The sequence below is a fragment of the Chrysochloris asiatica genome, unplaced genomic scaffold (assembly GCF_000296735.1).
Source record: "Chrysochloris asiatica unplaced genomic scaffold, ChrAsi1.0 scaffold00057, whole genome shotgun sequence".
Lineage (NCBI taxonomy): Eukaryota > Metazoa > Chordata > Mammalia > Afrosoricida > Chrysochloridae > Chrysochloris > Chrysochloris asiatica.
In genome coordinates this window covers 8,489,103-8,501,290 of record NW_006408575.1, presented here as the reverse complement: position 1 = coordinate 8,501,290, position 12,188 = coordinate 8,489,103, and the positions used below count along the sequence as shown (strand labels likewise).

At 39.9% G+C, this 12,188-nt stretch overlaps 1 pseudogene; it reads left to right on the top strand.

Moving 5' to 3' along the window:
• LOC102839947 overlaps positions 1-11,718 on the top strand; it is a 14,531-nt pseudogene extending 2,813 nt beyond the window's left edge.
• Positions 11,719-12,188: the final 470 nt, after the last annotated feature.

Below are 12,188 nucleotides of genomic sequence, written 5' to 3'. Positions count from 1 at the left end.
ACTCAAGTGTGGCAGCAGTAGTGAGGTTGGCCCAGGATCGGACATTGTTTCGTTCTGCTGTGCATGGGGTCGCTATGAGTCGGTTCCGACTCGATTAAGGGAGTCCTGTTGTGGTATTGTAGTTTAAACAATGGACTGGAGACTACATTTAAATGTGGCAACCACTCCTCACAAACCCTATAAAACTCTCTTATGAGACAGAACAAACTAGACTACACATAACAACAAAAGTGGTTGGCGGTGGTGATTATGTGCCATGGAGTCAGTTCTAACTCATAGCAGTCCTGTACAGGGTTCCCGAGGCTATAAATCTTTACGGGAGCAGAAAACCTCATCTTTCTCCCGCAGAACAGCTGGTAGTTTCAAACTGTTAACCTTAAGGCTCTCAGCCCGATTCGTAACCACTACACTACCAGAGCTCCTTTCCACCCTTAATCCTCTTAATGATTTACCACATCAAATCATATCATGGAGGATAGCTATATCTCAGTTTCCAAACCACTGAGAATCATGGTTAGTCAAGTAGACAGAAGACCTTAACTATCACAAGTAGTACATTGATAAGTTGCTATTGTTTTGAGGCACTCACTCATATATGCCAAGGAATTTGGAAAATACCTACCTGGCCAACTGATTGCAGGAAATACACATCTGTGCCCCTACCAAAAAGAGGTGAACCAATGGAGTATAGAAATCATCAGACAACATCATTAATATTTTATACAAATAAATTTTACTAAAGGTAATTCAAAAATGTATGCAATAGTATGACAGAGAACATACTGGCTGGATTCAGATGAGATCATGGAATGAGGGATAGCAATACTGACATCAGATGGATCATGGATGAAAGCAGAGAATACCAGAAAGATGTTTATTTGTCCTTTATTGACTACACAAAGGCTTTTAATTGTGTGTATCATGATAAGCTACTACGACAACATTGCAGAAAATGAACATTCCAGAACACTTAATTGTGTTCATGAGAAACCTGTACATAGATCAAGAGGCAGTAGGTTGAACAAAACAAGGGGACACTGACTGGTTTAAAATTAGGAAAGATGTGTGCTAAGGTTGTAATTTTTCACCATATTTATTCAGTCTGAATGCTGAGCACATAATTTGAGAAGGTGCAAAAGGGTTGTATTCTTTCATGATGCTTACACATTCTGTATGCTTAACAAATAATAAGAGGAGCTGGATTATATGAAGAAAATCAAGACATTAGAATTGTAGGCAGACTCATTAACAACCTGTGTTATGCAAATGATACAACCTTGCTTGCTGAAAGCAAAGAGGACTTAAGATACTGATGAAGATCAAAGACTACTGTCTTCAGTACAGGTTGTATATATTGTAAAGAACACAAAAATCCTTACCATGATACCAGTAAGTGTATTTCTGGTGTGACATTGTGGGGTTAATTCGCTGTACTGCAAGGTCACAAGTTCAGTGGTTCAAGCTCACCACTAGCTCTTTGGAAACCAACTCAACCACAAGTTCGGTCGTTCAAGCTCACCACTAGCTCTTTGGAAACCAACTCAACAGCACTTAACAACAACAAGAACATACCAGTAAGTGGACTTCTGGTGTGGCACAGTGGGTTAATGCACTGGACTGCAAAGTCTGTTTGAAACACAAAGTCAGCAGTTCAAGCTCACCAGTCACTCCTCAGAAATGCTGTTCAGGTTCGAATGAGTCTGAACAGACGCGATAAACACTTAACACCAACAACAATGCTAACAAATAACATCAAAATAAATGGAGAAAATATTAATGTCTAAGACATCATTTTGTTCAGATTAACCATTAACACTCATGGAAATAGCAGTCAAGAAATCAAATGATGTATTGAATTGGGCAAACCAGTTGTACATAACCTATTTAAAGTGATCAAAAGCAAACATGTGAGTTTGAGAACTAAGCTGTAACTCACCCAAGCCATGATATTTTGAAGTATCTCATATGCATATGGATGTTTAACAATGAATAATGTAGACCATAGAAGAACTGATGCATTTGAGTTATGGTATTGTTGTTGTTGTTGTTGTCAGGTGCCATCAAGTCGGAACGGACTCATAGCAACCCCATGCACAGCAGAACGAAACAATGTCCGATCCTGGGCCAACCTCACTACCGCCGCCACACTTGACGCCATCAATGATGTCACCTGGCTGATCCATCTCATTGGGGGTCTACCTATTTTTCTCTGACCCTCCACCTTTGAATTGCGGTGTTGGAGGAGAATTAAACCACTAGATCTGTTTTGGAAGACGGGGAACCAGAGTGCTCCTTGGAGACCAAGATGGCTAGGCTTTGTCTCTCATACTTTGGACACATTGTCCGGAGAGAACAGTCACTGGAGAAGGATGTCATGCTGGGTAAGGTGGAGGGTCAGAGAAAAAGAGGAAGAGTTATGGTGTTGGAGGATAATATTGAAACTACCAAATATATCTTGGAAGAAGTACAGCCATAATGCTTCTTGGAAGTCTGGATGGCCAGCATCCTTGTCTCATACTCCACGCATATTTTCAGGAGGGACCAGTACCAGGTGAAGGGCATCATACTTGATAAAGCAGAGGGTCAGAGAAAAAGAGGAAGACCCTCAATGAAATGGGTTGGAACAGTGGCAACAGTAATGGTCTCTTGTTGTTAAGTGCCATCAAGTCGGTACCAACTCATAGCGACTCAGAGCACAACAAAATGAAACAATGCCCTATCCTGGGCCAAGCTCATTATCATTGCCACACTTGAGCACATTGATGCTGCCACTTTACCAATCCATCTCACTGGAGGTCTTCCTCTTTTTATCTGACCCTCCACCTTACCAAACATGATATCCTTCTCCAGCGACTGCTCTCTCCTGATAATATGTCCAAAGTATGAGAGATGAATTTTGACCACCCTGGCCTCCAAGGAACACTCTGGCTGCACTGCTTCCAACACAGATCTTCTGGTTCTTTTGGCAGCCCTTGGAACTTACAATATTTTCCTCCAGCACCATAACTCAAATGCACCAATTCTCCTACAGTCTTCCTTATTCACTGTCCACGTTTTGCATACATATGAGGTTATTGAAAATACCATGGCTTGGGTCAGGCGCACCTTAGTCTACAAGCTGACATATTTTGCTCAACACTTTAAAAAGGTCTTGTGCACCAGATTTGCCTAATGCAATATGTCATCTGATCTTGACCGCAGCTTCCATGAGTGTTGACAGTTGATCCAAGAAGAATGAAGTTCTTCACAACTTCAATATTTTCTCCATTGATAGGAATGTTGTTTATTGGTCCAGTGGTGAGGATTTTTGTTTTCTTTACATTGAGATGCAATCCCTACCAAAGACTGTGCTCTTTGATCTTCATCAGTAAATATTTTAAGTCTTCTTCACTTTCAGCAAGCAAGGTTGTATCATCTGCATATCGCAGGTTGTTAATGAGTCTTTCTCCAGTACTGATGCCACATTTTTCTTCATATAACCCAGGCTGCTAGGATTATTTGCTCAGCATATAGTTTGAGAATAAATATGGTGAAAGAATACAACCCTATCACACACTTTCTTAATTTTAAACCATTCAGTGTTCCCATGCTCTGTTCAAACAACTTCTTCTTGGTCCATGAACAGATTCCTCATTAGCAAAATCAAGTGTTCAGAAATACCCATACTTAACAATGTAGTCCATTGCTTGTCATGATCCATACAATCGAAAGCCTTTGCATAGTCAATAAAGCACAGGTAAACATATATCAGATATATTTTCTGCTTTCAGCCAAGATCCATCAGATATCAGCAATGATATCTCTCATTCCACGCCCTCTTCTGAATCTGGCTTGAACCTCTGGAAAATGCCTGTCAATGTATGCTTGTAGCCATTTCTGTATTACTTTTAGTAGAAATTTACTTGCATGGGATATCAAAGATATAATCTGATGATTTCTGCATTCCATTGGGTCACCTCTTTTTTAGAATGGGCTCATTTTCTAGCACTATATCTGAAAGTGTTTCTCTGCTATTCATGAGGTTTTCAGTGATTAACTATTCAGAAGCAGTTTGTCTCTCCTTCTTCCTAGCCTGTCTTCATCTGTAAGCTCATCTGAAACCTGTCCACCATGGGTGGCTCTGCTGGTATTTAAAATACCAGTGGCATAGCTTCCAGATTCACAGCAACTCCCAAGCCACCACAGTATGACAAACTCACAGACGTGTGGTGGAAAACAAAAGCCTACAACACCCTGTATTCCCAGGCGGTTCCCCATCCAAGTATTAACCAGGCCCAACCCTGCTTAGCTTCTGAGATCAGACGAGATCGGGCACATTCAGGGTTGTATGGCTGTAGACTCTAGCGTAGACATAATTGTTCCAGGACTGGGCAGTGCTTCATGCTGTTGTGCATAAGGTCACTATTACTTGGTGCTGATTTAGTGGTCACTCATAACAACAACCAACATCTTTCTGGTATGCTCTGCTAGCAATCAAGTATCATCTGACTTCAGCTGTGGTTTCCTTTGTTCTACATCCTTCTCAAAATCCAGCTTGAATTTGTGGATGATACCTTTCCTGGTGTGGTGCATAGAATAAGCATTAAACTGTTAAACATAACCAACAACATTGGAATAAACTGCAAGGTCAGTGGTTCAAGCTTACCAGCTGCTCCTTAGAAACCTTATTCAGGGTCGCTATGGGTCAGAACTAAGTCTATGGCACTTATAAATAATTCAATCTGTATGTTGAGATAATAATCTGAGAATTTAGACAATATGAAGAAGATCTGGCATCAGGATTGGAGGAAGAAGAACCTTCAATATAATAGATGATACAACCTTGATTTTTGAATGTGAAGAGGTCTTTAAGCACTTACTGATGAAATGCAGTATGAATTGCAGTTCAATTTAAAGAAGATAAAACATTTTCACAACTGATTTTACAAACAACATCATAATAACCAAAAAAAGTTTGAAGTTGGAAAGAATTTAAATTTACTTGGATCCCCAAACAAAGCTATTGGAAGCAGCAATCAATAAGTCAATGACAAATCTGCTGCAAAAGTCCTCTTTAAAGTGTTAAAGAGCAAACATATCACTCTGAGGACCAAGGTACACCTGGACAAAACCACGCTATTTCCAGTCACCTCATAAGCATATGAATGTTAAACAATGAACAAGGAAGATTGGAAAGTACTTCAAGCATTTGTATTATGGTGCAGACAAAGAGTATCAAACATATACAAACAAATCTGTCTTGGAAGAAATATGTACAACCAGAATATGCTTTAGAAGTGAGAATGGTAGGTTTTGTTTCACGTATGTTGGGCATGTTATAAGGAGGGGTCAGTCTTTGGAGAAGGACATTATACTTGGTAGATGGCCTGTGAAAAAGAGAAAGATTCTCAAGAACCTGGACTGACAGAGTAACTTCAACAATGACCCAAACATAACAATAGTTTTCAGGATGACACAAGGCCAGGTAGTGCTTTGTTCACAGAGTCACTTGAAATTTGTTGTAGTCTGAATCAACTCAGAGGTACCTAGCAACAAAAATACAATACGTTTTATAAGGAAATTGCCAGGGCTTTCTTTCTGTCAGTCTGGAAGCTCTCCTAAATCCTATCCACTAAATACCAGCAGTGTTACTGCTAATATTTAAAATATCAGTTCATATACTCTAGTATCACAACTTAAAAGTAATTACTGTATGACAAATTGACAAACAAGTGGGAATTGGGGAATTATATTTTGATCTTAATTGTTAGGATTGCTGTGATGAGTACACGGAATGTTGTTGTTGTTGTTAAGTGCCATCAAGTTGCTTCTGACTTGTTGCAACCATATGATCCAAGGAGAAGCTGATGGGTTTGAAATGCTGACCTTATGATTCATAGTCCTGTGCTGATCCTACAGTGCCATACTAGGACATCCAAATGGAACAGTAACGTCTGTGTTTGATAAATAGAAGAACAGCAACTTCTGTGTTTGATAAATATTGACAAATATTTGATAAATAGAAGCAATTATGTTAATTACTAATAATCAGTAGAAAAATTCAAGCCATTCAATTGTGTCATTGTAGAGTGTAACTATCTGTTGAAATCAACAGCAATGGTTTAAGAGACCTAAGCAATCATCTGGTAAAGTATCTCAATAACAGAATATGAAATGGGCATATATAGGGTCAGTGACTTGTCTGAGTTTACTCAACCAACTACCTCATGTTCTAGACAAAACCTCAGCTAGAAATCTCTGCTTTTCCTAAATCACAGGGTGCAAGCACTTTTTTAACAAAAAGGATTATGTCTTTAGATTTGATGTCTTCATTAAGTCAAGGCTACATATAGTCCTGATGATAAGTGTCTGGTAAACAGCATTTCAAGGTATTACAGTACTTTAAAGAAATAAAGATCTTCAAATCAGAACATGAAAGAAAAATAACAAAATTCTTCAGCTTTGCTGCTCCAGGAAAGCATCTTTTCATCCTTAGGCATCCAAAGTAGCGTGTTGATTATACTTAGTTTTTCTGCCTTACAAAACATTCTTGATTTAAATTTAGAAAACAAACAAAAAAGCCATTTTTGCAGAAGGAGCAGAAGATTTCACCCCACAACTTGTCTGATTTTCAATCTTTCATGTTCAATGCATCATTTCTATCTTTGAGATGTTCCTAATGCAGGGCAAAGAATGTTGAAAATAACATGGACTTCTAAAAGAATAGATAATCTGTTTTAGAAGAAGTAAAGCCAGAGTGCTCCTTAGAAGCAAAGATGGCAAAACTTTACCTCATATATTTTGGGCATGTTATTGGGATGGACCAGTCCCTGGAGAAGGACACCATGTTTGATACAGTTGTTGTTGTTGTTAGGTGCCATCGAATCGATACTGACCCATAGCAATCTTATGCACAACAGAACGAAACACTGACCGATCCTGGGCCAACCTCACTACTGTTGGCATGCTTGAGTCCATCAATGCTGCCACTTGGTCAATCCATCTTGTTGGAGGTCTTTCTCTTTTTCTCTGACCCTCCAAAATGATATCCTTCTCCAGTGAGTGGTCCCTCCTAACAATATGTCAGAAGTATGACAGACAAAGTTTGGCCATCTTGCATCCAAGGAGCACTCTGGCTGCACTTCTTCCTAAATGGATCTATTGGTTCTTTTGGCAGCCCATGGCACCTTCAGTACTCTCCTCCAACACCATAACTCAAAATCATCAATTTGTCTATGGTCTTCCTTATTCATTGCCCAGCTTTTGCATGCATACGAAATGTTGAAAATACCATGGCTTGGGTCAGGTGCATTTTAGTCCTCAAGCTGACATCTTTGCTCTTCAACACTTTACAAAGGGTCTTGTGCAGCAGATTTGCCTAATGCAGTATGTCATTTGATTTCTTGACTGCTGCTTCCATGAGTGTTGATAGTTGATGTAAGAAGAATGATGTCCTTGACAACTTCAATCTTTTCTCCGTTGAGAGAATGATGTTTATCAGTCCAGTGGTGGGGTTTTTTTTTTTTTTTTTTTTTTTCTTGACACTGAGTTGTAATCCATACCTAAGGCTGTGGTCTTTGATCTTCATCAGTAAATGTTTTAAGTCTTCTTCACTTTCAGTAAGCAAGGTTGTATCATCTGCATATCACAGGTTGTTAATGAGTCTTCCTCCAATCCTGATGCCACATTTTTCTTCATATAACTCAGCTTCTCAGATTAATTTTTCAGCATAAAGATTGAATAAGTATGGTGAAAGAATACAACCTTATTGCACACATTTTAAAATTTTAAAACATTCAGTGTTTCCATGTTCTGTTTGAACAACTGACATCCATTTTGACTTTTTCAGTGTTTCTTCTGACATCCATTTTGACTTTTTCCTTCTTTCTTGTCTTCTCAATGACTTTTTGCTTTCTTTATGTATGTTTTTCTTGATGTCATCCCACAACTATTCTAGTCTTCGGTCTTTAGTGTTTAATGTATCAAATCTGTTCTTCAGATGATCTTTAAATTCAAGTGGGATGTATTCAGGGTCATATTTTGACTCTCATGGACTTTTTTTCATTTTCTTCAGCTACTTTGATAAAGTAGAGGGACCACAAGTAACAGGAAGACTGATGCAATGGATTGATACAGTGGCTTAAACATAGAAACGATTGTGAGTATGGTATAAGACTGGGTGGTGTTTCATTCTGTTGTAAGTGGAGTTCCTATAAGGCAGAACAGACTGGACATCAACTAATATCAACACGGGAAAAATAGAGGAGAGAGACAAACAGAGAATGGAACGAGGGACAAGGGTACAAAATACACATCAGAGAGTTTTGTAAATAAATCAGCATTAATATAGCCATTGGAAGTTGAAGGCCAGAGTGGTATAGATAGAACCACTCTGATTGACTATTGTTTTGGCTTGTGCAATAAGATCTCTATTCAACAACCATACTTCAAATCTCTGCAGTTACATTTAAAAGTTTAAATTTAAATATTTTATTATCTTTACTTTCCAAGTAAAATGTCCCTTGTTTGACAGATTAAGGTACTTTTTAATTTTGTTTTTAATTTTTGACTAACTCATTTTGTAGCTGAAGGAACTGAACAAATGAGTCAGTGACATTCTCAAGTGTGTTTGTGTATACATGCTTTTTTATAACTCATTTCTTAGTTTTTGTATTTAGTGTGTGTGTACAGTAAATACATATTATGTTGAGATTTGAATTTAATTGAAAAGCAGATTGGTTAATTTGGGGTAGTTTCCACTTTAACCAAAGAAAATCTACTGGATGTCTTCATTCTTTCTTTGAGGAAATCTAAAAGAAATTGATATTAATTGAGGACTAAGATGCACCTAATCCAAGTCATTATATTTTCAATAGCCTTGCACGCATGTGAAAGTTGTGTAATGAATAAAGACCAAAGAAGAATTTATGCATTTGAGTTACAGTGTTGGAAAAGAATATTAAAATTACCATGAACTTCCAGAAGAACAAATAAAATTACCTTGGAAGAAGTATAATCAGAATGCTCTGTAAAAGCCTGCATGACCAGATTTCAATTAGGACATGTTATCAGTAAGGACTAGTCCCTGGAGAAGGACATCATACTTGGTAAGGAAAGCATCAATGAAAAAGTGGAAGACCCCCCCAATGAGATAGTTTGGCACAGTTGCAAAAGCAATGGACTCAAGCATAATGACTGTGAGGATGGTGCAGGATTGGCCAGTGCTTTGTTCTGTTGTGCATAGGGTCCCTATGAGTCAGCATTAACTCAACAACAACAAAACAAATTGAAAAGATCTAATCTGACTACTGAAAAGCCATGTTTATTGTTTTAAATGTGGGACTAGAGCTAACATACACTTATTTTTTATTTTTTTCAAATAAGGTTTTGAAATATTAAACCCCACTGTAAAATAAATATTAGATAGAAATATTGGTTTGAACCACAAGGTCAGTGGTTCAAACTCACCAGCTGCTTCTCAAAAACCCTATACAAGTTTGCTTTGATTTGGAACAAGCTCAACTTAACAACACTAATAAAAAAATACAAGTAAGCTTCAGCGTTTGCACTGGAGGCTACCACTGTGTCTCGTTCTGCTCCCTCTTACCCTGACCCCCGGCGCCCGCCCTCTCCAGGGCCACTCCACCTCTTCCCTCCTTCTGTCCCTTCCTTTTCTCCCTTCTTCCTTCTCTTCCTTGTTGTCGCCACTCAGGACAGCCAGTCAGGGGACTCGCCTTCTTAACCACATAGATTCTCAGAACTGAACAAAAACAACATTGTTCCTGGGGCATCCTCTTTTTAAGAAAGCATAACTCCTACTGTAGAACTAAATGCACAGTGCATTAAATTTGGAAAAACAACAATCTGCAAGCTTGTTGACCCTTACTCTCGAGGGTAGTCCACCTAGAACTACAACATGAGAGGAGGTGCCTCTCCCCCAAGGTACATTTACCCATTTCCAGTTCCACCTTTACTGTATCAAGCTGAACTTTCTGAGGGAGGGCAGCAGTTTAATGGAAAAGGAAGGACAAGACAGGCTGTGAAACACTATGCTGCTGCTAAAGCACTGAGGATCCTGCAGAATGAGCCCCTTTCAGAGCGGCTGGAGGTGAATGGATGAGAATCAGAAAAAGAAAATCTTAATATATCTGAAATAAATCAAGTGTTTGAGATTGCACTTAAACGGAACTTGCCTGTGAATTTTGAGGTTGCAGGAGAGAGTGGGCCACCGCACAGGAGGAGTTTTGTGACCAAGGGCTTAGTCGGAGAGTTCATAGGGGAAGGGGAAGGCAAGAGCAAGAAGATTTCAAAGAAAAATGTTGCCATAGCTGTCCTTGAGGAGCTGAAGAAGTTACCTCCACTCCCTACAGTTGAACGAGTGAAGCCAAGAATCAAGAAAACAAAGTCCGTAGTCAAACTACATGTGTGCCCGGAATACCAGCAAGGAATGAATCCCATTAGCAGACTGACCCAGATCCAGAAAGCAAAGGAGAAAGAGCGGGAGTAACTGCTCCTGACCCAGGAAACCCTGCCCCCATTGTAGGGAGTTTGTGATACAGGTGAAGGTCGGAAACCACACTGCCGAAGGAGTAGGCACAATAAGAAGGTGGCCAAACGCTATGGTATTTTCAGTAACCTCATATGCATGCCAAAGCTGGACAGTGAATAAGGAAGACTATAGAAGAATAGATGTTTTTGAGTTATGGTGTTGGAGGAGAATATTGAAAGTGCCATGGGCTGCCAAAAGAACCAATAGATCCGTTTTGGAAGACGTGCAGCCAGAGTGCTCCTTGGAGGCCAAGATGACCAAACTTCATCTCTCATATTCCAACACATTGTAAGGAGGGACCAGTCACTGGAGAAGGATATCATGTTTGGTAAGGTGGAGGGTCAGAGAAAAACAGGAAGACCCTCAAAGAGATGGATTGGTCAAGCGGCAGCATCGCTCGACTCAAGCATGGCAACAGTAGTGAGGTTTGCCCAGGATTGGGCAGTGTTTCGTTCTACTGTGCATAAGGTCACTATGAGTCCGTATGACTTGGTGGCGCCTAGCAACAATAACAACAAATGCAATGCAGCCGAGAACATGCTGGAGATCCTTGGTTTCAAAGTTCCACAGGCTCAGCTGGCCAAGCCAACACTCAAGTCAGAGGATAAGATGCCAATAAAGAAACCAGGGGATGGAAGAAAAGTGACCTTTTGGGAACCTGGCTGTGCAAATGACAATGGATCTAGTAATAAGGAAGATGAGTTAAGGATGCTGGAATTCTTCTCATGGTGCCCGAGGTTGGCCAGGCTGTGGGTGTCAGTCAAGGACATCACACCAAAGATCTCACCAGGGCAGCTCCAAATCCTGCCAAGGCCACAGTGACTGCCATGATAGCCCGGAAGTTGCTGTATGTCCACACTTCTCCCACAGCCTAGACCATTGTAAAGAATAACATCTCTTCAGGACACGTACCCCACGGACCTCTCCTGAGAACCTCAGAGCAATTGCAGTATGTCTACAGAGTCCAGGGGTTCTAGGTTGAATACAAAGATGTCCCAAAAAACAACAAGAATGAATTTATATTGCTAATCAATTGCTCCTCTCAGTCACCTCTGATCAGCTATAGCATCGGAAAGGATGTGGACTCTTGCCACGATATGGCTGCACTGAACATACTGAAGTTGCTGTCTGAGTTGGACCAACAAAGTACAGAGATGCCGAGAACAGGGAATGGGCCTTTGTCTGTGTGAAGAAGGTGCTGAAACTTACTGGCCATGAACCATTATCAAATCCCAACATATATACTGAAAATACTGAAACTCCTGTGAAAATTTGGAATTTCTGATACCTCCAGTGGCTGGAGTTTGTCATGCTGTCTGTCAGTTTGTCATACTGTGATGGCTTGTGAGTTGCTGTGATTCTGAAACTTATGCCATCGGTGTTTTAAATAACTAGTATGGTCACCCATGGTGGACAGGTTTCAGATGAGCTTCCAGACAAAGACAGACTAGGAAGAAAGAGTGACAAACTACTTCCGAATATTTAGTCACTGAAAACTTATGAATAACAGAAAAACATTGTCAGATACAGTGCCAGAAAATGAACCCTTCATGTTGGAAGGCACTCAAAATGCGACTGGGGAAGAGATGCCTCCTCAAAGTAGAGTTGACTGTGATAACATGAATGGAGTAAAGCTTGTGGGAGAAAAATCCCGCAGGAC